General features: G+C 43.3%; 1 protein-coding gene across 10 annotated transcripts in view; it reads left to right on the forward strand.

The window, feature by feature from the left end:
• The first annotated feature begins 4703 nt into the window (after window positions 1-4703).
• The window catches only part of CDON (cell adhesion associated, oncogene regulated), an 80479-nt gene continuing 57864 nt past the window's right edge, over window positions 4704-27318 (forward strand). For 6 of the 10 annotated variants that reach the window (XR_015716250.1, XR_015716249.1, XR_015716251.1 and 3 more), the window contains exon 1: window positions 7914-8137. The gene's annotated coding sequence lies outside the window, so the exon portion shown is untranslated. Of the gene's footprint in view, window positions 4791-5676; window positions 6248-7913; window positions 8138-27318 lie in introns of those variants that run through there. The other 4 variants (XM_087828775.1, XM_087828776.1, XM_087828777.1 and 1 more) reach the window with 4 other exon arrangements.

Consider the following 27318-nt stretch of genomic DNA (forward strand, 5'->3'; position numbering starts at 1 on the left):
CTTAGAGACCTTGGCACACTGTCACTCATTTCTTCTCTCGGAAGGAGGGAAATTCTACCGCAGAGACTAAGTGATTGGCCCAAGTTCACACAGCAGAGAGCAGGAGAATGGGGAATCTGGGAATAAATTATACTGGACAGGGTTCCCAATCCTCCTTTCAATGCTTTCTCTGTGAGACCATCCAGCCTCAAATTACCCATTCGTTAGCTGCTGCCCTTTGCAAATATCCCCAACTCCGCATCACTCTCTTTCAGGCCTTTGGGTTTCTTTCAGGTCTCAGACAGGGGCTCCTGAGTGACAGGGAAGGTGGCATCCCTATCTGCTCAGGGCTGGCCTCCGTTACAGACCTGTCTTTCTGTTTCCTGTAAAATGATCTCCACATTCTTTGCTAGTGCAAAGAAGATGTGTAAAGTCATTTTCTCCCGTCCTGGTGTGTGGGTAAATTAATCTAGCATCACAAACCCAGTCACAGAGTTAGGTGATCTGTGTGTAATGGGTTTAGGCAGTGTGTCTCCGGAGCTTAGCCTGCTCAGCATAAAAAAGGCCATAGAAATCTCCCTCTCCGTGAAATCCTCCTGCACCCAATTCAGGAAATGTACAAGACAGTGAGAATACAGTCAACCGATTAGAATTTCTTTTTGAAGGAAATAAATCTTGCAGAGGAAAACTGTTGATTACCAACCTTCTAGCCTTGGGAGGAGAGCTATCCTGCAGTCATTAGATGTACAATTCCGAATGCTTGGGGGAGGGTCAGGCCATTTAATAACATGTCAATATTAAATTACATCATAAATAATCAGAACTTCCTGCATATTTGATGGAACTTTGTTGTATAAATTTGGAAAATATCCAAATGGAGACAAATGACTCCTGTTATTGTTTAGCCCTCTGGGTCCAACTTATTGTGGGGGTCGCTGTTGTTTTGAACTTTGGAACCTCTAGCAGAGAGTGAAAAGAAAGTCCCTAAACTGATTTACTTTTTGGTGGTCATGTTCCCTTTCCTTTTTTAGTTTTAAATTGATTTTCTTCCTATGTAAATAAGATCCAGTAAAATCCAAAGCCATGACCAAAAGCAAAACATATGAAATCACTGTTTTGCTGGGAAACCTTCACCATGACTGAGCCAGCTTGGTGATGATCCACCCTGACCACCCTTGCAGTTGCTAGACGAGCCACTTTTCTACATGAGCCCAAGAATATTTCAGAGGCTCATAACATTAATTTGTGTTGGTATCAAATCCAGACAATAAGATTAGAGTTTCTACCATAAGATACAATATAAATATAAAGACTAGTTATTATTATTATGACCCAAATAATAAAATCCCAAGTTCTTATCGCCAATTCAAACCCTCCCGTAGATGGCCCTAATTTATCTCTCTGACTTTATTGCCAACTGCTCTTCTGCACGGAACTCTTTGCTCTGATCCCACAGGCCACTGGCTGGCCAGAGCCTTCCACCTGCCATCCTGCTTTCACAACTTGGCTCCCATTGTCCCTCCAGCTCTCTAGTTTGGAAGGGTCCCCATTTCTCCACTTCTCTCTGAGCCTTCCCCAGCCTCCAGGCTGGGGTTAAGTCTTCCTTCCATCTTCCACTTCAATTGGAAGTTATTTTTGTGGTTATCATTTACTGACAGTCTACGGTGTCAGGTGCCAGGAATGTGCTCAGAATGTACTCATGTTACCGCAGTTACTCCTTGAAAGGTGGGTATTAATTAGTCTCATGTTATTTTAAATTTTTATTTACATATCTTTAATTTATTTTTAAGTATATCTTTATTGATTTCAGAGAGAAGAAGGGAGAGGGAGAGAGAGATAGAAACATCAATGATGAGAGGGAATCATTGATCAGCTGCCCCCTGCATGCCCCCTACCCGGGAACAAGCCCAAAACCTGGGCATGTGTCCTGACTGGGAATCGAACCATGACCTCCTGGTTCATAGGTCAATGCTCAACCACGGAGCCACCCCGGCTGGGCTGGTATTTCTCCATGTGCCTCTTTGCCTAGCAGTGGCATAAAGAAGGTGCTCAATAAATACATTTAGAGTAAATATTGAACAAATAAATGACTTATTAAAGAAAAATTACCTTGCACCTTAAATGATTTTTTTTTCAACTTATAAACAAGGCAGAAAGAGACTAACCAATGTCAACAAACGCTGCGATTATTTCTCAGGTTTGATCATGAACAATAGGCACAGTGATATTGAAACAGCGCTATGAGATTTGGGGGCGCCCGGAGTCAGCGGGGCCCTGAGAGAGGAACCTGGGGTGTCTGCAGTGGCGCTGCAGCGCTAGGGGACAGTTAGGGTTCTCACAGAGCGCCACGGGAACCTGCAAGACTTCCATCCCATTCACACAAGGCTCTCATTTCAGTGAAACCTTCAAGGTTTATAGGACATCTTATTTGCTGAATGAAAAATACCATTTCCTATACCTCGTTAAGAACATACAGATCCTTGGTTGGAGAAAGTGAAAAATGGAATGATGGGGGACAAACGAGAATTAAACTTCTTTTCTCTCCGCCGCCCTATACTGACTCTCTTAGGACCTAATGCTTGCATCAAGACCCTGGTTCCAGCTAAAGCACAAAGCCAAACGGTTTGAACACCACCATGCTTTCAAAGCATTTCTTTGCGAAAATCAAGTAAAAAGGTAAAGGGGCATATTTTTCCTGAAGTTCAGTACTGAGTGTTTTTGAATTTCAGGGGTCATTAGGGGCCCTTTTGTAGTTAAGTAAGGATGTTGATTTAAAAAAATGAGCTAACCGCTAATAGTAATTATTACTATATAGAAGTCACAGTCTTCCAGTGGTTACTCAGTGGCAAGTGCTTTATACTAAGTATTGAGGGGGACCAAAGTTTTGCGCCCCCAAAAGACACCTTTTGGGATATTGATTTTAAGCTGGTTATTAAGGGGGAAAAAAGGCTCAGAATCTTTGACCCTCTCTCTTTCTGCCTAAAGAAAAACCTGCTTCAGGAAGGGAACCTTAGTAACGTCGCCTTAGCACCTATGAATTAAACGTGGCAGATAGGAAGAAATCTAGCAAAGCCTATTTGTTGAACTTCCTTCTGCATCCCATGGTTCTGGGCTGCCCAGAAAGAACTTGCTTACTACCTGTTGTCTACCTGTGAATTACCCACTTTCCTATGGAAATCCGAGCCTCCTGCTCTTCCCCTTCTCTTTTGTCCAAAATGGCACATAAACCTCAATTGCCTAATGTGTCTTCGGGGTTCACATCTCATGGCACCCCTGCATGTACATCCCTAATAAACTTTGGACATTTTCTTCTGTTGACCTGTCTCTGTTAAATTCATTAGCCCAGGTAGGAGAACTTAGAGGGTGGGAAGTGGGGTTTTTTTTGCACCCCCCCATCCACAGTATCATATTTATGCTTCACGATCACGTTTAAATAGAAATTCTTTTCCCCTTTTTCTGTTTGAACAACTGAAGTTCGGTGAGATCAGATAACTTGGGGCAGGTCCAAGGACCCGCCGGCTAGACTGCGGGCCCAAAGGCCGCGCCGCCTTCCCCAGGACACAGCCTCTCTCCCAGCCTGAGTTCTGTCGGCTGCTGGCGTGGCTGCGACTGCAGGAGGGCAGGTCGCGGAACCAGGGAGAAACGAAGCTCTGGAGGTAAAGAAAACGCGAAGGAACCACAGCGGCGGGAGCAGGAACCCTGAGATAGACAGCAGGTGGGAGAGGGGAGACAGATCTGGGGGGGGGTGGAGGGTGGGGGTGTGGAGGGTGGTGGGGGGTGTGGAGGGTGGTGGGGGGTGTGGAGGGTGGTGGGGGGTGTGGAGGGTGGTGGGGTGGAGGGTGGTGGGTGGAGGGTGGTGGGTGGAGGGTGGGGGGGGTGGAGGGTGGGGGGGGTGGAGGGTGGGGGGGGTGGAGGGTGGGGGGGTGGAGGGTGGGGGGGTGGAGGGTGGGGGGGTGGAGGGTGGGGGGGGGTGGGGGGATTCGCCAAAGAATTTATGTGATTATGTGCAGAGCCCATGGACACAGGCAAGAGTGTGCGGAAGGCCTGGGGCGGGGGCCGGTGGAGGGGAGCAAAGGGGGGAAGAACGGGGTACATCTGTAATATTGTCAACAATTAAATAAAAACAGAGGAGAGGACAGGTCCAGAGCTCCGCCAAGAACTTAGGGGCGGGGCCTGGGGCGGGGTCTGGGCGGGGAGGGGGCGGGGCGCCGGGGGACGGGCGGACCTTCGCGGGCCGCTGGAACTGCCGCCTCTCGGGGACGTCGAGGGGAGCAGAGAGTGAGTGCAGGCTTGTGGTGATCTCCGTGAGCTGCTGAGGCAGCTTCTCCTCACCTCCCCTAAACCAAAGCCGAGACCTCACTCTGCTTTTCTGGGGTGCGGTTCTCGTAGACAAGCAGGAAGGGGACTGGAGGCGGCCTTGCACATGGTCGCCCCCCCCCCCCGATTGGTATGTCCCATCCCCGCCGCTGATCTGGCGGCTGCGCGCGCACCCTCGGGGCGGGGCGGGGCCGGGCGGCCTTGGGGCGCGCTCCCGTCCCGCCCAGGAACGCGCCCGCGCGCCTGGGCCTGGGCGGGCAGGCGGCGCTGCGGGGGCGCGCGCGGCGACTCCGCCCCGCCCCCTCCCCCGAGTCCCGGGTGCGCGGCTCGGCGCCAGGAGAGCGGGGACCCGCGCCCCCGCCCCGCCCCCGCCTGGCGCGTGGAGGCCGCTCGGCTCGCTGTCGCCGCCGTAGCCGCCCGCGCGGGATGACCTGGGGCGGCTCTGGAAGCCGGCTGCCGCGAGAAGTCTGGGGGCTCCGCCGGCCCGCCGAGAGGTGCGGGGTGGTCCCGCCGCGGGGTCGGAGGGCGGAGGGTCGCGGCGGGCGGCGGGCGGCGGGCAGGCCCGGGGGCGCGGGGTCCGGGGCGCGGGCGGAGTCGGGGGCCGCCCCGCGGTGGAGGGCGGGGTGTCAGTGACAGGGACCCGCCGGGCAGGTGGGGCGAACCTGGCGGAGAGCTGGGGCGGCCGCACGGCCCCGGGGGCCGGGGTCCCCGCCCCTCCGCTCCCCCCGCGGCCGGTGGTTTCTGCGGGGCGAGCGGGAGGAACGTGCCGCGCGGCGTGTCCTGGGCTGTCACGGGCGCCCTGGCCGCGCCGCCCCGCGAGCCCGCGTCCCTGCTCCGCGGGCGCCTGCGGGGCGCGATCGCTTCTCAGGACGTCGCCGCTCGCCGCCCGCAGCTTCCAGACCTTTGTTGCCTCCTCTCCGCATCCAGGGCTTTTCCGTCATAAATCACCGAGGGGGCCGAGGGACGCGCTCCGCCTGCCCGTGGTGGTTCCCCCGAGCCCCGGAGTCGGGGGCCGCTGTCCCGCAGGAGCGCGCCTGTCCGCCGGCCGCCCCGCCGAGGGTGGCAGGTGCTGCGGGCAGCCTGCGCTCCCGCGGAGACCTGGGCTGAGCCCCTGCTGGGCGCAGAGGCGGCCCGCGGGCCCTGAACCAGGCTCCTGGAGAAGCAGGTTGGCCTGAGCGCCTCGGCCCGTGGCCGGGACGCGTGGGAGGCCGCGCCCGGCCGATGCCCGCACCCCAGGCTCGCACCTGCGGCTCTTGGCGATGCCTGGTGGGCAGTGTCTGGGGGAGGTGGTGGGAGAGGGCTGGAGACGAAAGGGGTGTGTTCTTCCTATAATTCTAAGCATTCTTTTACATTTCAGAGCTTTTTTTTTTTTTTTTTTTTTTTTTTTAGTATATTGTAGCTGAAAATGGGTGTGTATGGGGGGGAGTTCAACTTTTAGGACAAGATGAAAGGGGACTTCAGAAAATTTCTGGAAATTTTAAATCCGTGCTGAACTCGAAAGCATGGTGAGGAACCCAGAGAGGCACCCAGGCCCGGAGCTTCTGTTATGCCCATGTTGACATAAACCGCCTCCTACTTTTAAGCTTCAGGAGAATGGAGTGAAAACCTGTTTCGTTTTGTGAAGACCTGCCCTGGGTGTGTGTTGGGCCGTGTCCAGAACAGAAGCGTCCACGTTTCTATGAAAAACGCGACTGTGTGTTGTTTGACGTTCCAGGCGGAAACTCGGATGCAGTGTCTGGGAGATGTGTCTTGGTTGGAGTAGTGGAGTCAACCAGGAAAATCAGCTCCTGGAGGTGCAGTGTTTGTGCAGTAACCCACTTGGGATGCTGTGATGGACTGCTGCGGTTCCCGCCAGCCTCTTCCCTGGAAAGTACTTAAACAGCCCGACTCTCAAGTCGGGAGGCACAGAGAACTCTTAGGACGCGGGGCACGCTGGTCTGGCCCGCGCAGGGTGGGTTCCCCATCAGCCCTAGGCCTTGCCTTCTTTGCAGGTGGTTTGACCTTGAAAGGAATGAAGCTCCCTTTTAAGATAGGACCCCCTACTCCGTCCCCAAAGTATATATAGATGGGAGGCTTTGTGTAGGAATGGGAACCATCCTCATAGTGCTCTCAAGAGATCAGGTAAAACTTGTTGACCAGCTCTCGAGCTTTCCCCTTATTTTTTCCACTTTGCCCTTACGCTTTCAGGACTTTCTGGATGATTTCATTTATGATTTTGTCAAAATCACAGTTGAAGTAAAATTCTCCTTCTCTAGATAGAAATGTCTCTTTTGCAAAAACATTTAGACAAAAATTTGGTGATCGTTTCTAAGTCAAACCCTGGGAAAATGACTTCAGGAATTCAACATTATCATGGTGAAATCAGGCTTGGAATGGGAAATAAAAAATAACTAGTTTAGCCCAGCCGGGTGTGGCTCAGCGGTTGAGTGTTGACCTAGGATCCAGGCGATCGGGGTTCGATTCCCAGTCGGGCACATGCCCGGGTTGTGGGCTCGATCCCCAGTCGGGGGCGTGCAGGAGGCAGCTGATCAATGACTCTCTCATCATTGATGTTTCTCTCTCTCTCCCTCTCTTTTCCTCTCTCTGAAATCAATAAAGATGTATTTAAAAAATAAAAAATAATAATTTAAAAATTTGCTATTTATAACACTTAATTAGCTGTTGCCTTGTTATTAGTGTTTGTACTACATAGAAGTGTAGGGAAGGACACATCAGAAGAGGAGAGGAGTTGTCTACCAGGTAGTAGATAGACGATCTTACCACTTACCAGCAACTAATTAGATTAGAAAGGGAATTTGGAGTCTGGTTGCTAACTTTGAAGGACTTGATTTACAGTTTCTGATTGGTGCTTTTCCCAAGAAATTTTGTTAACTTGGGTCGAATTAGGGGCTCTTTTACTGTTTTTATTTAAAATTTTGTGTTGTGTGTAAACATTCCATTTATTTATAAACATTTCATTTATAAGTGCTTGTTGTATATATGCTGCTAATTCGCTTTCAGGAGAAAAGGGAGGAGGGCTCTACTTGATTCTTTTCAAGTGTATGGAATATACTGACTGTCACTTTAAAACTATTAGATTACAATTAAGTGAAAAACTGGCTTGTTGGTTTGTTTTTATTTTAATCCTTCAAGTTTTCCCTCATTGTTTGTGCTCTTTCCCCCACTGTCAGGCTTAAAACATACAGTATCATTGTCATCTGTCCCCTGAATAATGGTCCTGAGGTGATATTATTAATGTGGCTTTTTAAAATCAAACTAATTATACTTGCCTAAAAGAGCCACATGTGTGTGATTCTAGCTGCCTGGTGCCTTTTGAGAGCCCTGGAGACAAGCTAGTGAATAGAGCTGAAAATTCATTCTGTATTTGATTAAATGGAACAGACTCGCTGCTCCTTACCCCAGCAGGGGCTGTGAGATCTCTTGATCCCCGAAGCGGCTCCGAGACCCTGGGAATTCCATTAGCGAGCACCTGAGGAATTTCTGCCCTGCAGTGCCTTTTTGTGTGTGTGTGTGTGTGTGTGTGTGAGAGAGAGAGAGAGAGAGACAGAGAGAGAGAGAGAGAGAGAGCCGAGGGAGTGGAGTGGAGTGGCGAGGGGGGAGTGTGGGGGGGAAGAGACTGCATTAGAAGACTCCATATGTTAGCAGATCTAAAATCAAGGCATGACTTAACAGCTTATCTCATAAGAGAGGAGCCCAACCCAAAGGCAGATTGCTAGTCAGGACTCTCCTGCAAGCAGCACGGCGGTGTGTTCGCAGCCCTGCAGTGAACGCCACTGCTGAGTCCAGAAAGTCACTTCTCTGCTTTCCCTCTGAAGCACAAGCTATACACGTCACAGATCTGGTAAGTTTTCTCTGAATGATCTTTTGATAAGTATGTAAAATTGTGTTACAGTTTGGTCTTGCCTATAAGGGTGGATGTATTGTTTCCATAACTTTTTAAACTGAGAGCTGAATCTGGCTTTCATGTGAAGCAAATCGTTTTTGCAGAGGTGAAATGCCTGTTTGAATAGGCACATTTTAGTTTGCGCTTTTGTTTTTATATTACTTTATTGTGTATTTGTTATGTTATAGAATTTAAATTCATTTAGGGTATGTCTCTCTTCTGTTTTTTAAAGAAGTCTTTCTGATTTCTAGTATTTTTTTAAGGAATTGCTTTGCAGACTTGCTAGCAGCCACAAGTAAATGAAAATATATCTACTAAAAATATTCTGTAAACATTTTTGGAGCAAAGTTTTTGGGAAATATTAGTGTATCTGCCCCCCTCCCTTAACCCAAATAATTTTTTGGATACATTTTTCAGAATGTTAGCCCAGTTTGTTTCTTGTATACTTTTCAAGGAAGAGTTGTTCTGAATCTTGGATGCTGTAGTTAATTGATTTTCATCTTTTGAGAATAGTTGAACATGAATCTGAATTCTACTGCTTGTGGATTTCAAGTAATGCAGAAGAGTGCAGTAGCTTATTTGATGGTTAATTTGATATTCTGTTCTTGATTAAAACCATGTTGTATATCACAGCTCTTTCCATCCTATTACCATGTAGTCCTACCAAATTCTCCTCATGATACAGAATGTTTAGAAAATAAAGAAGCCTTTTAGAGAATATGTTTAATTTTTTTTTCCACTTTAATCCTGGGCACGTCTTCTACTAGTATGGCCAGATTGAAAGGACTCTTGAATGAATTGGAGTAAACACTGAAGTTAGCATTGTCCCTGTCTTGGTTCATAGTTGTCCAGTCGCTTTGCTGTGTGATGTATTTTGATAGCCACAAATAATGAAAAACTGCCCCAAAGAATATTGTTTCTATATATCAGTTGGAATGTGAGTAGGGACTTCAATTCGTGAGAGCCAGTGATGTATCTTTAATCATAGAATTAAGGAACTGTGAAGTACACCTTACTTGAACTTAGGTTATATGTTCTGCTCATGTTTTGTTGCTTGGAACTGTGCTTGATTTTTTTTTTTATATTCCTCTAATTCAAACAGAGAATTAAGAACTTGACATTTAGCTTGCCCCTCAGCTATTCTTGTTACGGACTGGCTCACCTCTATTTATGTGAGCTCGCACAGTGATCTTGACCTAAGCTTTGGTTTTCTGCTCTACAAAATGGGGTAATAACAATAGTATCTCTTACCACTGTTGTGGGGATTACAAGAGACAATGAAAGCAAAGCGCTTGGCATAGGGTAAAACTCTGTGAATGTGAGCTACTGGTATTGTTAGTAATTCCTCCTGTATGTTAGTCTACTTTGATCCAGACGTGATTTCCTTGAAGTACTAAATAATGAGGAATTCTCAGAAGTTAGTGATCATGTGGGCACATGTAACTGTCGTAGTCTTAGTGTGCTACAGTTCTCTTAATTTTGCAGTTGAAACTTGAAAGACACTTGGAAACAATGTGTTGCATTTTTTCCAGTTGAGGTATGATATAGAAGTGTACACAAGCACACATTTACTGTGCACTAAATGAAAGCTAGATGGAGTTTTACAGGTGCACACACCGTTGGTAACCATTGCCCAGATCAAGATATAGAACATTTCCTTAACCTCAGAAGGCTTCTCAGACAACACCTAATCTATTCTGACTATAGATCAGTTTTTGTCATAGATTAGTTTTGCCTGTTCTTGAACTTTATAAAAATGGACTCATACAGTATGTGCTCTTTCATACCTGGTTCCTTATACTGCTTATTACGTCTGTGAGATTCATCTGTTATCTTGTATGGTAGTGATACATGCATTTTAAATAGTTGTAATATCTTTTGTGTGTTTTGGAATGTGTAGTAGTTAATTTTATTGGCACACGGGGCAGATGGTCATTGGGAGAATAAATAACACTACTTCTTCCTAAGTTACTAGAAAATCAGATCCCAGTGGCTAGCTTAGAAAAATAACCATGACCTTATTTTTATACATAAAAATGGGTTGAAGGTAATATAATTACCTACAGTTACAATTCCACAAATCAAATTCTGTGATAACTGCATTTATCTTATTTTTTGTTTTTAGAAGGGAATGGAGGGAGCCTCAAAATAGAGGACCATCTAAGTCATCTTATGTCCTTCATTTTTAGGATTTAGTGCACTAATCAATACTTAGAATTGTACAGAAGGGGTAATGCATTACCCCAGCATTAGTGTAACATTCTTTTAAAAGGAAACAAAAAAACACAACGTTATTTTGAAGAAAAAAAAAAATCCACTATAAATGGAAGAAAATGGAGCTAGGATGTTATACTACAAGAAAAGTTTAAAGAACAGGACTGCTCACTTACATGGGCTATATAACCTTAACCATTGCTGGCCGGCCGTGCCTTTGTGTTTAGAATTTCTGTTTGTAGTGTTGGAATTCTCTAATATGGCAAATAAAATTTATCTCCCCAAACAGTGAAACAAGAATACCAGATGATGTTGATGAATCAGAAGTTTTTGTTCTTATTTAAATTTTGGAGGGAGCCGTGGTTGAGATGAATAATATTCCTGTCCTTGGAAATGTTGAAGGATTTTTCTCACTGCTCTGCTTGAACACAAGCCCCTTCTCTCTCAGGCGACATTGTATTTCCAGCATTTGTAGTTTTATTAAATCTATTATTCATAGTTCCTTGACACAAGGTCATTCTTCATTTACAGCCCTGTGCAGGGATGGGTTCCCCTGCACTCCAGAGGGGCAAGTTGTCCCCCTTTCTTCTTCAACCAGACCACCAGTAGCCAAGATTTCAATGGGGGTGGGGAGAGTTGAAGTAGTGATATATGATGCGTCTTTTGTTCCATCGGGACACTCAAAAGATGCAGATTTTGTTTCAAAAGAAGGAAGAACTGTCTGACAAATAGAGCTGCCTCATGATAGAAAATGCTCTTTGGAAGCAGCATGAGCTCCTTATGACTAGACATGTTCCAGTGGTGGTTGCAAAAGATGCTGTGGAAAGGTTCACTTCCTTGGGGGACAAATTGGACCCCGTGACCTGTCAGGGTCTTTGCACTATGGAGACTCCCTGAAACAGGCTTCTGCGTGCTGGCGCTCGCTTAAATGTGATTCTTAGTTTTCACTAATAAGTGAATGTCCTAGATTCTGCCTTTCCCAATATCCTAAGCACAGTGGTATCAGACATGATAATACCTTACAAGGCTAGTAGCTGCTTCCTTTCTATGTAGGTACACACCTGAGAATTTATTTGAAGCCATCTGTTGGCCTAGTTATTTATTCACCCCTACAACAAAGTATATATAAAGTAAAAATTAATAAATGTATCTCTTGTCTCTCTACCTATTTTCCTCCCTCCAAACTTTTCTACACTTGAATTTCAAGAGCGAGAAATATCTCACATGGGGTGAGAAAGGCCTGTATCAGTGACTTACCCAAGCAGTGAAACTATATTCTGGGGACCGTTATTTAATCGAACCATGTGCACATTTTGTATCTGTAAATATATGTTAATAATTTATGTTAATGATATTTAGAATGATTGAAAGGAGTATAGAATCCCAGATCACCAAAATAATATTTTCTCTATTTTACAAAGCAGAAAAATATATTGAGTTTTTACTGTTTTATACTTATGTCCACACCAGAAGCCTCTGTACCCACCCTGTAACCCCTAAGATCTCTCTTACCTCTTCTCTGTTACCATTATCTTACCTTCCAGCCTTCTTTTTAAAACTCGGGAGAGGGATGAGAGGAGATCATCGTAACTCCTGCTTAAACGGCTGCTGCCTCACCTTCCTGTCTCCAGGCTTGGTTTTCTCCCACCCCAATCATCCATTTTTCTCCATTTTGCCTGAGTAACGACCTTCCTAAAGCATAAATCTGACCATATGACTGCTCTTAAAACCAATTTCTCCAAAGCCCCCGAACCGCGCACTGATTAAAGCCCAGCCTTCTCTAGGGCGCAGAGGGCCCCTGCCTGCCTGGTGCCGGTGCGCTCCCCTTCTCTAGGGCGCAGAGGGCCCCTGCCTGCCTGGTGCCGGTGCGCTCCTTCCTCGAGCAGGCCTCGCTTCCTGTCCCGCAGGTGGGCGCTGTGTCTGCCTGGGCCTGACCTTACTCCTTAAGGACAGACAGTGGGCCCTCCCCCTGTCATCCCTCTCACCCCTTTCCTCGCGCTGTGCCTGACAAGGGATCGGTGCTAACGGTGCTAACGCAGTGCTTCTCAAACTTTCAGGAGCATGGGCATTTCTCAGGAGGTGTTAAAATGCAGGTGCTGACTTGGTAGGGTGAATCCCAAGAGTCTTCCTTTCTAACAAGTTTCTGATGATATTAATGACTCTGGATAGCCCACACTGAGTAGCAAGGTGCTAAACTGTCTCCTGTAGACCCATGGATGATTTCAACACCGAATTTTGTTAAAAATCCAGTGAAATCAGTGCCTCTCCGTGTCAAGTTCAGGTAAAGCACAGCTGCAGATAATGAAGATGAAAGAAAACTATAGCTAAAGAAAAAAATAGTGAACTGTTGCAGATACCAGGACATTTATTGTCACATTATTACTGGAACGCTTGTCTAATATTGCAACAATTTAATATATTTAAAATGTGTATTTTTGGTCTGTGCAGCATTAAATGTCTCTAGAGAGCTGATGTCATGTTTCGTGTGTTTGTTTTCAAACACTCATTATTACAGGAGTTCTCCTGGATGTATAGGGACTAAAAAGTACATTCTGGCTTCTGTCTCTTGCCAGGGAAATGTCTGACAGTTATTGGCTTTTTATGGTATCAGAGTAAAAGTAATTAATCGTCTCTATTTTACTATAATTTGGTATCTGTTCAGTGAGTAATCGTACACACTGCCTGGTTGGAGGTAAAATTGGCAGCAGGGACGAATGTTTAATGGATAAAATACTACTTTTATCAGGCCATAAAATTACTGCAGTGACATCAGAACTTGGCAGCCTCTTTTATTCCAGTAAAAAGAAAAATAGCATCATAAGCTAGGGATAAGACATTTTTTCTTGCCCATTTATTTTGGCTTATTTTCATGGTTTTGGCCTCAGGGTAGGTGTATAACAAAATAACAACACGGAGTACCAGGCTATAGGAATTAGAGAGTGAGTGGTTTCAGCTGCAGTGGGCATGCTGTTTATCACGACCTCTGTCAGTGGTTTTAACTGTTCCTCTCAGATTGCTGCCTATGAGAGTGTAAGAGTGGGTGTGAAGAATCCTTACGTGTAAAACGGAGTTAAACTTCATTATCTGCCTTGATATTACATAGCTTGCAATATATTGAACAAGTTTGATGATTGGCTTATAAGATGGCCATGTGAGGGTGAATGTCTGAATGCAATTGTGAATGTGACAGTACAGTTTTGTAGGAAAGGTGCTGTTTGTTCCTCTTTATAAACACTGGTAATATGATGTTATTGGTAAAATAACATCATATTACCAATCAAATCACTGTTCACTCTTGCTGTGAAATTTGATTTTTAGATGTTAGCATGTTTTCATGACAACTCATATACCAGCATTTCAACTTGGTGTCCAGCCTTCTGCGCAGTAGAGCAGATCCTGGGACTGCTGAATCCTGAGAAGATATTTTTATAAATCTTAATCGGTTACTGAAGTCTTGCACTAAATTCTTATGATCATGTTGTGTCCAGGATTTACCTCGGGGGTTCGTTTTACTGTGATCACCTTCTTAAACAAGGTCATAGTAACAAATGGGTTGTTTCTTCCATTAAATCTTAGATGTTCATCCAAAATGAAATTACAAGTTCTGTTCTGCAGTAAAGAGGATTATTTTAAAACCTAATTCTAAATATATACTTCTACTTACGAACGTTTTTTCAAGTCATAATCTGATTAGAAAGTTCCGGTCTCCTAATCGGTTTGTTTCCTATTTGTTGAAAATTGGGCATACTTTCTTCTTTATGGTCAAGTCCTTTTTGAAATTAAAACCAAAGCAGATCAAACTTCTAATCCGAGTTCCCAATTCCAAGCTCTAAGTCATCATTTTAAAATTATTTTGTATTTTAGTTGGATTGGTCTTTTAAAAGAAATCGCAGTCCTCGCATTTTGACTGTAGCCTGCACAGGTCTTTCGTATAGTTTCCATCTTGCAGTTTAGGGCTAAAGCTTCTCCTTCGTCCCGCTAACTGAAGCCGATTCCAAGTTATTACAAGACGGGTTGTTAACTGTGGTCTCCCTATTATTAGGCTAGCAAACACACTTGCCATTATTTGTCATTTCTTTTGTGTTTCAGGATGCATTTTAAAAGAGCTATTGTCATAGTGGTTTGGTCTTAAAATAATTTCACATTTGTTACTATGACAGCAGCCACAGTGGGATTTTTAATCATACAATACAGCTTGTACAGAGATTTGATATCAATGCTTTTGGCATCAAATAAATTTTAGCTCAGGGATTTGACTGCATGCATCTTACTGCTGTTAGCAGGAGTCTTCTAGCTGGAACCTTGTAAGTCGAGGCTATGTCCACCCCACCTGAAAACGATAGAAATTAAAGAAAAATTGTCACTGTTTTACTTATTTTGGCACTTCTCTTCCAGATAGGTAGATGATTAGGGAAAAGATAAGGGCATGATTAGCTCGGTAGAACAAAGCCTTCAATGCTTGATCAGATTCCTGGTTTCTTAGCTGGTTAGACATATGTAAGGAACACTTAATTCATTGTGGTTACACATGTCAGCTGATCATGGAGTCAAATTAACAGGCACCACATATCCAACTCCTGAGGCCTTCAACAACCAGGAATGAGAACACAAGTTTTGAATTTTTATTTGTGCAATTAAGGATCCCCCCCCCCCTTCTTGTTGAAATGTGAGTTGTCTGGGGAAAAATCCTTTCACATGACTTTAGTAGGCAAAGTCCCCATTTACTTGTAAAAGTTCTTTCTAATTCACTGAGAAGTACTAGCATCTGCTGTGTCTGATGCTGGTACCTGGAGTGACTGTGCCCCAGGTGTCCTTGGGCAGTTTAATAAATAAACAATAATAAATAAATAACATTGTTTTTGCAGAGCAGGGCCCTTGTCTGTTTGGGTGCCTCCAGAGGCCTGGGGAAGGAGTGCGCTGTCTGGTCTGCGTGGCATGCACACCCGGGCACGAAGGCACTGGGACACGCCCTGTGCTCGCTTAGTTCCTTGCTGAGCAGTTATTATGAGCCCAGTTACATCTCCTGTCTCGTGGTTCTGTTTATTCCATACACAGAATAATCTCCTCCTCCTCTCTGTTTCCGATGGTGATCATTTCTTAAATAACTTTTATAGAGCCCATTGTACGTTGCAGAGTGTTTTACAGGGTTTTTTGTGTGTGTTTTTTTCTTTTGCTATTGACCATAAATGTATGAGATAGTAAAGTCTTCATGAAAATGGGAATCATGAAGACAATAAACGATTAAACATTGGTTTCAGATACAAGAGTTTTAATGCAGTTCAGAGTCAATAATCTTTAAAGTCTCTTCTAAGATTGGAAAAGGAAGCTATTTGGAACTGTAGTCTTTTAAAACCGAATTTAGGTTATAATTGCACATTTGTCTGTGCTTAGAAATAGAATAAAGTAGTTCAGTTATAAGTTTTTTTGTCTGATATTTGTAAACCACAACTACATTCTGGATTCTGTTGACCTTATGGAAGACATTGAAGTGAATTTTGCCTAAGGTAAAATGACCCCTTGGTGTCTTGTATTTTAAATCTCTTTCCTCTAAAGAGATCATTTCACTGTTTTTTTCTAGCTCCAGGAATCTTTGCTTTCTGACATTTCTGTACAGCAGGTACTCGGATGCTTAGAAATTCTTTAACAGTGTATTCCAGGTGAAAATGAAGTTTGAAATTTCTTCCTAATTCTATGTAAAGTGAAGAACATAGCAAAGGTGGCTTTTTAGAAATAAATCTCATTTTATATCTGTGTCTTTCATTGTGGAATGAACCTATAATCTACATTGATATGCCCTTTGTCTTAACAATTGCTCCATGGTACTCCTGTATCCCAAACACGACAGGTGATGCCGAAACACAGTCTGGTTTTTCATTTCTTGGATGTGTTAGAAAATGAATACGAAGTTTGCAGTTTGAAGTGCTTCTTTCAGTGTTCTTTTGTCAATTGTTAGCCATTTCTCTTTTGTTGTATTATAATGTTGGATAAAACAAATGCCAATTCTAAAGCATCTAATGCTGGCTAATTTGTTATTTCAGTGTAGATTAAAATGCCCAATGAAACAATTTAAAATGGTTTCATTACCAGTCGATGGCCGGATTGAGAAGGAAAGAAAGAAACTAGACACTCATAAAGGCAAGTTTTGCTCTTCTTTTGTCGGAGTGAAGGCTGAGTTGTAATAGCAACAGAGTCCAGCTCCCAGTAAGAGGTGTGAGGCTGTTTATTTTCACTCTGGAGATGTATATACTACAGAAGGAAAACTCTGGCCTTGCTAAACCTAAGCAAATCATTACTTATCTACGACCTGGCAGGCAATTTGATTAAGGTTGACAGAGCTCGTATAATATCAGAACCAGGCCCTCTTCATGATTGATGAGCCTTGTCTGTAAGGTTTTTTTGTTTTTTGTTTTGAAAGGAGAAAAACTGAACAAGAATGAATATTTGTTCAGATCTCTAATTGCCAAGTATAAACCAAGTCTGTAAAGTAGTTTTATCTATAGTGACTAGTATGTATTAATTTGTATGCTATGTTCTTTGGTTATAATTAAACGGTTTTAAAATACTATTTCTGTGTCAGCAGCTTAATTTAGCTTTTACATGATTGAAATTTTGAAATTTTAGAGATTTTGTTTCACATTTTAACATCTTTCTTAACTTGGTTTTCTTTGATGTTCTGTATTTAGTATAGTAGAATTTTTAACCTATAAAGAATTTTCCTTTTCATTTTCTAATAAAATTGAGTTATTTGGAAGTCCTTGGCTTTAATTTAAGACATTTATAACCCCTTGCTTTCTAAGTATATGAAAATGATTTGGACAATTGTAATAGCATCTCTGGGCTATTGAGTGTGTGACTGGAATGTGCCCGATGCTCTTGGCAACACTTGAAACCAGTAGTCTACATACAGGGCTGACTCCAACTAAAGAAGACAGTTTCTTGTTTTTTGTCATTTTTATGCTGCTCAGTAGAAATAGGTATAGGACTTGAAGACCACCCCCCCCCATTGAAATAAATTTAGCATATGGAACTTTCTGATGAATGAAGAGATTGACTTGAGAATAAATTAGTTTTCTGTAAGTGGAATTTTGTTAACCTGGGAATTTTCAGGTAGGGTATCATAAGGATTTAGATGAGAGTCAGCTCTGGAGTCCGAGTGCCTGGGGTCAAAGTCAGACGCCATCATATTCTAGTGATGCCACCTCCCTGCCCTTTAGTTTCTGCATCTGTATAACGGTGATGGTGACTCATAGGGCAGGTGAATCACCTCATTTAGTCCCCACAAATAGAGTGATTGGCACTTGGTAGGTGCCTCTTGAAGGTGAGCAGGTGCTGCTGTTACTGCTATTTGTGAGATGGCTGGTATTGACAAAATATTACTGTGATATATCTGAATTAGTGGCTATTGAATCAAAAGGAGTAGGGCTTAAACTTTGGGGGAGCTGTAAATGTGGAAATAAGCTAGAATTGATTATGTGCTTTTGCTCTTGGGTTGGTTAGGACTTGGCTTGAGAGCCAGTTAGGTTGAGTGCTAATGGTGAACTTGCTCCATTAATGCTCTTATCCCCAAACAACTAAACATCGTCTTAGACTTTCTTGCCCCAAATTTCAGTTTTGTTACTTTGAGATCTCCCCTTTCTCCTTCTCATCTCCCCAAACTCAATATAAACATACTTCAGTTTAATACCAGGAAAATAAAATTTAATTTATAGAAGATGTACTTTCTATCTCACCTTATTGACATGTTCTTAAAAGCAAGGGATAACTCGTTGGAACCCTTCGCCAACTTTTCTATTTCATTTTCCCACCAGAAGTACAAATGTTGTCATGTAGGGGAAATCCCAGTGCTTTCTAGAATTTTTATATGTATACTTAAATAATCTTAATTCTTGTATGTGTTCTTTCAAATTTCCCACTCTGCAGTGGGGTGAGGGGTGGGGTGGGGGCTTACATATGGTTGGAGCACATAAACATTTCATTGGGATGGGTAGCATTAAAGACCACCAGAAAAGTGTCATCCCCAAGTTGTTTCACAACCAGAAATACGTGGTGGGCAAAAGGAGATTTACAGTTGTTCGTATGGAAACACATGTAGGTTATGATGATTACAATTGCTTCGTTAACTCTGACTGTAAAGCCACTTTTGCCCACCCCTGTAGAATAGATGTGGGATCATCAGATGCAAATATCTGACTTGGAGATAAGCCAGTTATGTACAGTCAGCCCCACCCCGGCCACTTCCCTATTTAGTTTCTAGCTGGCCAGGGGGACCCAAAGAACGGGAGCCAGGAGTTGTGGAGCTAGAACATGGCAAGTGGTGGGCTATGGTCCCCTTTGCAGCTAACCATTGCCTCCTTCTCCTGTGGTTTCCTTCTCTCACCTGCAGTGGTAGTAATGATGCTTCAGGAAGGAGATGCTTGTCTTACTTTTTTGTTGTTGATATTAAATGTTGAGAATTCCATCCTATCCCCCGGATTGGCCTAGTTATTGTATTTTTATGACTGGGAGCCAGGTTTTCAGGGAAGCGCAGTAAATTTGGTGTTGATTCTGAACATCTTTGCAGGTGAAAACATTGTACCACGGCTCCACAAATGCACAGAATTGGAAGATACTCCATTTGGGAGTTATAAGTAGAAGATAAAGCTTGATCGTGTTATATCTGTGGATTCATACTGAAGTAAATGGACATAAAAACAAACCTGTAAAAGCCCTGAAAAGGGCCTTTTATTTAGAGACCTGTGTGTAGAATGGGGATTACTGTGTGTCGGAATTTCACCCCTGTCATTTATTAGCTGTGTAGTCTTGGGGAGGCTAATTGGAGCTTTCTGCATTTCCGTTTCCTCATTTGTAAAATGGGAATAATATCTATCTTTGAGATTGTGGGGATCGGCAATAATATATGTAAAATCTTTTCCCTATAAACCTAGTAATCGGTAGCTGTTGTTTTTCTTTGGAATAATTAACCTCACAAGACAGGTGTTTGGTAAGATGCATAAATATGTAAACATGTTTCCACACAAACCAGTTATTCTCTGCTTGGTGGAAGCAAGAGGCAAGGGTGGAGCAGGGTGTCAGAATTATTTGGCAAGGGCTTCCACGCTGCATGTAGAGTCCTGCCTCCCACGATCGCTCCACGTGACGGCGGCCACCACTGTGCAGAGGCGGAGAGATGGCCGAGACCTGCTGACTCAAACACTTGAGTCTTTCCTCTGGTAGCTCTGATTTAAATACTTGTGTGATATTTTAAGGTTTTAACTTTATATTTACTTATCATAAAGATGAGCTTATTTATTTATCCAAATAATTAGCAGATTTGTATTGCCTGATATTGACAGGGAGTGACTGACTTACCTCACGTGTGTGGATAAATTAGCATATGGCAGATTGCTTATGGAATGTACTTGATTTTTATTATTGATTTATCAAATTCAGGACTTACAGAAAAAGCGTTGGCAAGAGGTAGGACAGATGACTTGATGGTTTTAAGGAAATTTATGAAAACTATTTACCTTTTAATCTGGCCAATACTCTTTATGGATATTTAGAATTCCTCCTAGAGAGTTATCCTCCCACTTAATAATAGCATTATGTGGTAGAGTTTTGTTTTAACATAGCTTGCTATTACATGATTTCGACTACAGAAAAGCTCACACCATATTACCGGAAACATGACTATGTACAATTAAAAAACTTGATCTTTTATTTATTTTTATTTTTATTCTTTTTTTAAAATTGGATGTATTGGGGTGACATTGGTTAATAAAATTATGTAGGTTTCAGGGGTACAGTTCTATAATACATCATCTGTATATTTCCCAAGTTGCCTCCTTCCATCGCCATTTGTCCCCCTTTTACCCCCTCCTACCTCCCCCCATCCCTCCTTTCCCTCTGGTAATCGTACAGTTGCCTGTCTGTGAGGTTTTTGTGTGTGTATGCTTAATCCCCTCACTGTTTCTACCCAGCTCCCCTACCCCTTCCCCTCTGACAGCTGTCAGTCTCTTCTCTATATATGAGTCTGTTTTTATTTTGTTCCTTCGTTTCTTTTGTTCCTTAGATTCCACATATAATGGTTAATCTCAGATTGCTGCTATTGTGCCAAGATATTTGGAGTTCTTTTGGAATTATTTTATGGCGCTTAAAATTTTTTTTGGTGTCCTTGTTTTTTTTTTGGAAATAACCATTAATGAATAAATTAGGTGATAATGTTGGAGTTAAGACTAACTATATGGGGTTAAAAATCAGGTGTTACCATAACATAATGAGAATGATTTTTCTCTCTGGCTTATACATTGACACTGAAAATAATTAACAACGGATTTTCAGAAAAGTTTTGCACAGAGGAGCATCTGTGGAATAATGCACTTCTTCTAGGTTAGGTCTGTCTGCTGCTATGGTTTTCCCGTAGTGTATGTATGTGTGGTATATATATGTGTGTGTGTGTGTGTCTCCTGCATCAGTGTGTCTTTGAATTATTTCTTTGGGCCATCCTGTTTACTGTGGTCCAGTGTAATGTCACAATGCAGCAGCTGTCGTTTTGTACCCAGCAGAGTTGTTCAAGCAAGCTTTGCTTCATTTCTGGGAGATGGGCTAGACCTAGGCTAGATCTGCTTCTCCCAGTCAGACTAAGACTTCATGCTATATTGTGCTGTTTACGGAGATACTGTGATCTTAACTGATATGTTTTTCTATTTTCTAGTTCATCAGGACACTGTATCTTGGTCATTTCTTTGATTTTAACTTCCTATCAAAGTTTTCTGGGATGCAGATTTTCTTCATAAAGGCCAATGTGTGTTTTTACTTATCTTTAGACTTATCATTCCACTTGTGGTGATTGTGTGCTGACTGGTAATCTGTGTTTGATTCGTATGTCAGTCTATAAATGTGCTTGGAGTCCCATTATCAGCGCAGGGCCACTGCTCCGAGGTGCTACAGCAGCCTCTACGAAGCCATGTCCTCCTCATACCCATCACCAGTTTAAGCAAAGCAGGGACTCCTATGAAATCTAGACTCTTTCAGTTATTTTTATGCAGCCAGGTTTAAAGATGGAATAAGGTGCTTGGAAACTAGTGTCACCATGTATCAGGTCTCTAGGAAACTTATAACTCAGCAGGTGACACAGAAGTCATGGTGACAGGTCCACCGCTCAGCCAGCATGAGACAGTTTCATCTGCAGCAGAGATTATCTTCTTAAATTTCTAATTTTTTCTTATTTCGCTTTTCCCTAAATGTTTGACTGTATATATTAGAATAGACTTCATGGAAATGAGCTCCTCCTTGAGGTTTTATTTTCTTGTTATTAAAACGAAATCTAAACCAAACCCCTTGAGGGTGAGTCTTTTGTAACTGCCAGGGAAAACGTGTTTCATCTGGGAAGGTCTAAACCAAGCACTGGACTTGCCAACAGCTGTATTAATTTTATAACCTAACACTTATCTGGAGCTCTTTTTCACGTTTTCATGTTCCTTCCTTTCATCCTCACCAAAGAACTTCAGCCAAATGTCTGTCCGGATCTTTAAGTGTCTGTTCAAGTTTAGCTAGTTCTTAGCAAGCTTAAAAATTTTGCTTTTAGCATTTGTTTTGTGGTTGCCATAACTCTTATTTTTCCCCCATGAAACCAATTCCAGTGACAAACTGGAAAATCTGCTGAGTGTTGGATTTGTGGCCAGTGTTGACTTTGTGATGCTTGCAAAGTAATCCCCTTGAAACTTGCTGTATTTTGTCTTGGTAATAATTGCTCCCCAATCACTTTTTAGAGTTTCGCTGTTTGTGTGCAGCTGTGCTTTTAAATATTTGTAAGGCTCCTGTATGACTCACTGTAGATGCCAGAATTATCTTATCTCCACAGTTCTTGGTTTCCTGTGCTCTAGAAGCAGGAGGAAATAATCTCCTTGAAAGAGAGTGGAACAGGAACACTTGACTGTTTCGTTAAACATACAAATACTGTGAATGGACCTAACTCTGCTCTCGCCCAGGCAACCTTCTCTTTTGGTGTGTAATTGGGACCACATTGACTCCTGTTGCAGCTGGCAGCCCTTCACTGTTGCCTTTTTCTGCTTGTGACCTTTGATCTCAGCGACCCTTCCTGGGGTTAGTCCTAGGCCCTTCATTGTGTTGGAGCTGAAGTGGCTCATGTGGAGTTGATTATTTCTCTGCTCATTTGGCCTTTTTGGTGCCATAACTCCCAGTCACTTCCATTTTCTTCTCTACTTTTGACGCTCCGCAGTGAAGGGAAATGCTTTGGAGGCAGCAGGATCAGTTTGTATGCTTGACTGACCCGATTGAGACTTCAGAGTGGGGGGAGGGTTGTGAAGTCTGTAGGTGTCAACATTTTTTAAAGTTGATCTGAATGATTGCACGATCATTAAGTGCTCAAATAGTGGGTACTGTGGAGAACTGCATTTCATACTGAAGGGCCTGAAGAGAGGGTGAGAAGAGAGGACTGCAGGTGATTGACCTGGGCCTGGGTGTTTGATGTCCAGCAGCTCGACTTCTTTATGTACCTCCTGCTGCCTCTGAGCTGCACGCACCTCAGCAGAGAACTCACCCCTGTTCATTGCACACGACTGCTTTAAGGGGTGCTTCAGTTTCTGAAAGAACGGGGAGGAACCCCGAGATGAATATGCTAACTATTGGATGGTATATTTGTTGCAACTAGATTTGTGGTAGCACTTTCTTTACCTCTCCTTTGCTCACCCTCCTCCTGCCCCTGCCCACTCCTCCAGTGAAATCACTGAAGGACGGATGCCAGCTGCTGCTCTCATTTTTCAAGACCCCATGTGGACAGCATGAAGACTGTCACTGATCAAAGGCTCCAGTGATCACGAAGGAGTCTGCAGTTGAGGAATGTGTCTGATTGCCCGAAACTGCGGTGCTCTTGAAAGATATATGTGTGTGAAATGCAGTGACATTTGAAACTCATTTTTTAAAAAGTCTGTTTCTATCCCTGAAATATCATTCTCTGTTTCTTCCTTTTGTGTGTAAATTTTAAAAAAATATTTTAGTAGTATTGATAATATGAATGATTTTGAATGAGGAATTGCTGCCCCTTCAATGTGGTGTTTTTAGGATTCAGCCTGATGCCCCCTCCTCAATAGGGAGCCTCAGCTTTGTGTCTCACCTCCCAAATCTCTCAAGCAATTGGGGCTTCTTTCTGCTTGCCTCCTAGATGTCTGTCTTCGAGTTCCACTTATGTCCAACCCAACTCACTAGCTCTGCACCTTAGGATACGCTCTCTCCGTTCCTTGCCACCCCCAAACAGCAGCAGCAAACCACGGAAAACCCTGCCTCTTCTCATGTATTTCCTGTCTTAGGAAACACACGTAATCCACTCACTCACTTGTGCAAGTCAGAAATCTGGACAGCAGCCTCAATTCCTTTACTTATGGGGAAAGCATTGGGGAAACAGAGAAGTGGGCAGATAATGGATTCCAAAGACGTCTAAGAGATCTATTCTTCCTCAGTCCAAGTCACTCACTATCCAAGTTCTATCAGCTCTACCTCTTAAATATCGTTTAAGTATGTCCATGTCTTTAAAAGTACTTTTTAACCTATTAAATGTATCCCCTGGTATTTTTCTAGTACAGGTCCGGGTTCTCTTTCCCCCTTAAGCTATTCTCTATGGTGCAGCGTGGGTGATTTTGGGAAGCCACAGGTCTCATCTTGTCCCTTGCCTGCTCAGAAGCCATCAGTACTCCCCTGAGGATAAAAACCAAACCCCGTCACCTGATTTATAGTGTTTTATACTCAAGCTTTCACTCACCTCTGTGACTTGCTGTCATCCTGTTCTTACTCTGCTTCCCAGCCCGTGTCTCCTTGCTCTCGCCTCTGATCCTGCGCACGCTCGATTCCTCCTGCTTGGAACCCTCCCCTCCCCTTGCTTGTCACCCCTCCCTCTTCCCTGCCCCGAACGCAGCCTTTGGTTCACCTAACTGTCTTCAGTCCCCTAAATCTAGGTTAAGTGGCCCTCTGGTTCCTGCGGCACCTGTACTGGCCTTATTCTGTTCCCACCTGTCCCTCCCTCACGGAACTGCTTTAATTTCCGAAAAGCATCGCCTCTTAGCAAAAACCATTTCCATTGATTTTGATGGAAAAGGTCATGGTGTGTTCTGTCCCCGTCCAAGAACATGAAACAGTTTCACAGATAGAAAAAGAAATCACTAAGCAATAGAAACAAAGTTGTAAAGTGATGAACAATAGTTTGAAAGTAAATAAATGCAGTTTGTTCCTAAATTAATTACAGCGAATTTATTGTGCTCAGCCAAGGAGAAGGAAGACTTGAGGGTGGCGACTGGGGACAGGGCTGCTGAGGAAGCCCCGGGAAGGGGTGGACAGGCAGGAAATGGACTTGCAGACAGGCAGTCCCTCCAAGGCACCTGGTTACCGTGCATTCACGGGCACCCGAAAGCACAGTTACAGCACAGAAAGGCACCTTCACGGCAAAATAAAGGCTAACCACCGGGAGTGCTTCGCAGCTGGTGGAAACGTGTACTTCACGCGGATTAGAGAAGATGCTCGCTGTCCCTCTCTGGGCACCTATACGCAGAGCACCGTGTTCGGGTTCACCCGCATAGAGAAGGCCAGTCAAATTCTAGGTTTGCTCACCAAATACCGTGGTGTCTTATAAACTGGTGGGTGTACCTTTGCTGTAATATCAAAGTACCACTTTTTAGTTCCTGATTGAAACAGTTGTTATGCTGAAACAAAAAGAAGCCACCCAAAAAGTGGGATAACTTTGCACGAGCCCTTATGGCAAAAAGTTTAGTTCTGTGTGATAACTGAGCCTGAATGTCGCCTTCACTCACGTGACGAAGCCTCAGGGAGGCAGATGTCCTGTCTGATGTGCTCATGGCTGAGCTCCCAGCATAGCACAGTTCCCAACACACACCAAGTACAGTTTGTGGAATAAAAGATGAATTCCTCTGCTTTAAATTCTTAATACTTTTAACCCTCTCCTTGCACTTACGACACTTCTCTTTGTTCCAACGTTATGCTCACACACTCCTTTCTCCATTAAGCTGCAGTAGCCTTGAGTTCAGGAATTAGGACTTCATCTTCCGTATGTGCCCCTCACAGGATCCTGCTCAAAGTTGATGCCCTGTGTATGCAATTAATTGATTAAGTGACTATTTCCTGAGATGGTTAGGGTTCTTGGAGAAGTCTGCAGGAAATACTAGCTTCCTTGCTTAACTGTTCAAGTATTCAGCATGAAGGAAACTTTGACAGCAGACTGAAAGTTGGATGTGATTAAGGTCAAAGTAGTTCAGTGGGTTAAAAAAATGCATTGCATGTTTCACTTCCCTAATTGAAATTGTGCTGAATTAATCTGTACTTAATCAAAAATTTTTAAGTAGACATATTTCCTTTTTTCTTTTGTAGTTACCGCAGAAAACTCACATTTCCTCAACAGTTGGGAAGTAGCATGGTTTGAAATAGATTGTTTGAAAATATGGATCAGTTCTTTTAAAGAAGGAAATTACTGTTTTGTGCAGAATTAGATGCCTCTCTAAAAGGAAACTAACTTAAATAAGTTTCTATTTTGAAGAACAGTACCGACCCCCAAAGCCGAGTTTCTGTTCAGTAGTTAATCACAGTTATGCCCTACGCCTGAAAGAATACTTCAGGAAAGTTTGACATTGGCGTATAGGGAGGGGATAATTCCGAGAGAGCTTTGACCATCCTTAGGAAAGTAGAGGCATTGCTTCTGGAACAAAGAAATCAAATCTAGAAATTCAGGAAAGGCTTTTCCCAGAGGATTATTCTGGCAGCATGTTGAAGAGGGGTTATAAAAGCATTAAGTTCACTGCCTGGACAATAAGTCAGGTAAATGTTAGGGAAGTATTTCCTTTCTTATTACCGTTAGTTTCCCTTTGCCAGCAGAAATGCTTCTGAGCCTGGAGTGGCAAAAAAGTACAGTTTGATGTGTAGGACAAATTCCCTCTGTGTAGATGAGAAGGGAAGACTTAAAGGCCTGTAATTTAGGAAATGCTAGCTATTCTTGAAGAACTCCAGGCCAGGACTCAGGGAGCAGTATTTGGGGCATATGAAGGTAGGGAACCCTCCAAAATTTTTTTACAGCATGCAGGAAAGAGTCCCATGATTTGGAGGGTTACTGGAGTGCTACACTTAGCCGTTCTATTCTGTTTTTATTTTTTTGTACCTACTCTTTTTTCTGGAGAGACCGTACTACCAGATACTTTCTTGGGAGCAAAGTGACCACTAAGCATTTTCTCAGACACTTAAATCAGCCACTCAGAACTACAGGGAGTCCTGGCCAATGTGGCTCAGTTGGTTGAGCGTGGTCCCATGCACCTAGAGGCCACCAGTTCGATTCCTGGTCAGGGCACATGCCTGGGTTGTAGGCTTAATCCCCAGTAGGGGCCATGCAGGAGGCAGCTGATCAATGGTTCTCTCTTGATGTTTGTCTCTCTCCCTTCCTCTCTCTCTCTAAATCAATAAAAACATTTTAAAAAAAGGACTGCAGTGAAAATACTAGAATTGTGTTGGTTGTTAACTTCCCCTGAGGTCTAAAGGAGGGAGGAGAGCTTCCTCGTGGTCATGTTAATTTCTTCTTAGACCAGTGAGTTGGATAAGCCATAGCAGTTCTGTTTTTCACATGGGGAATTGACTGGGTCTTTGCCAAAGTCCAACAGTAAGTCACGATTGAACCAATTTAAATCCAACCCCTTGAGTTATTTTATTATCTCCAGTAGTTTCAGGAAGTAAAGGGATTTTTTTTTTTTTTTTTGTAATTGAATGTTCAGATTGACAAGGTTTGTTTGATAAATGTGGCATGGACAGTGCCGATTCTTTTTGCATTACTTTTCTTTTAATTTTTAAAATTTGTTGATTGATTTTAGAGAGAGAGAGAAAGTGTGTGTGTGTGTGTGAGAGAGAGAGAGAGAGAGAGAGAGAGAGAGAACGGGGGAGAC

The sequence above is a fragment of the Miniopterus natalensis genome, chromosome 20 (genome assembly GCF_054644295.1).
Source record: "Miniopterus natalensis isolate mMinNat1 chromosome 20, mMinNat1.hap1, whole genome shotgun sequence".
Taxonomy (NCBI): Eukaryota; Metazoa; Chordata; class Mammalia; order Chiroptera; family Miniopteridae; genus Miniopterus; species Miniopterus natalensis.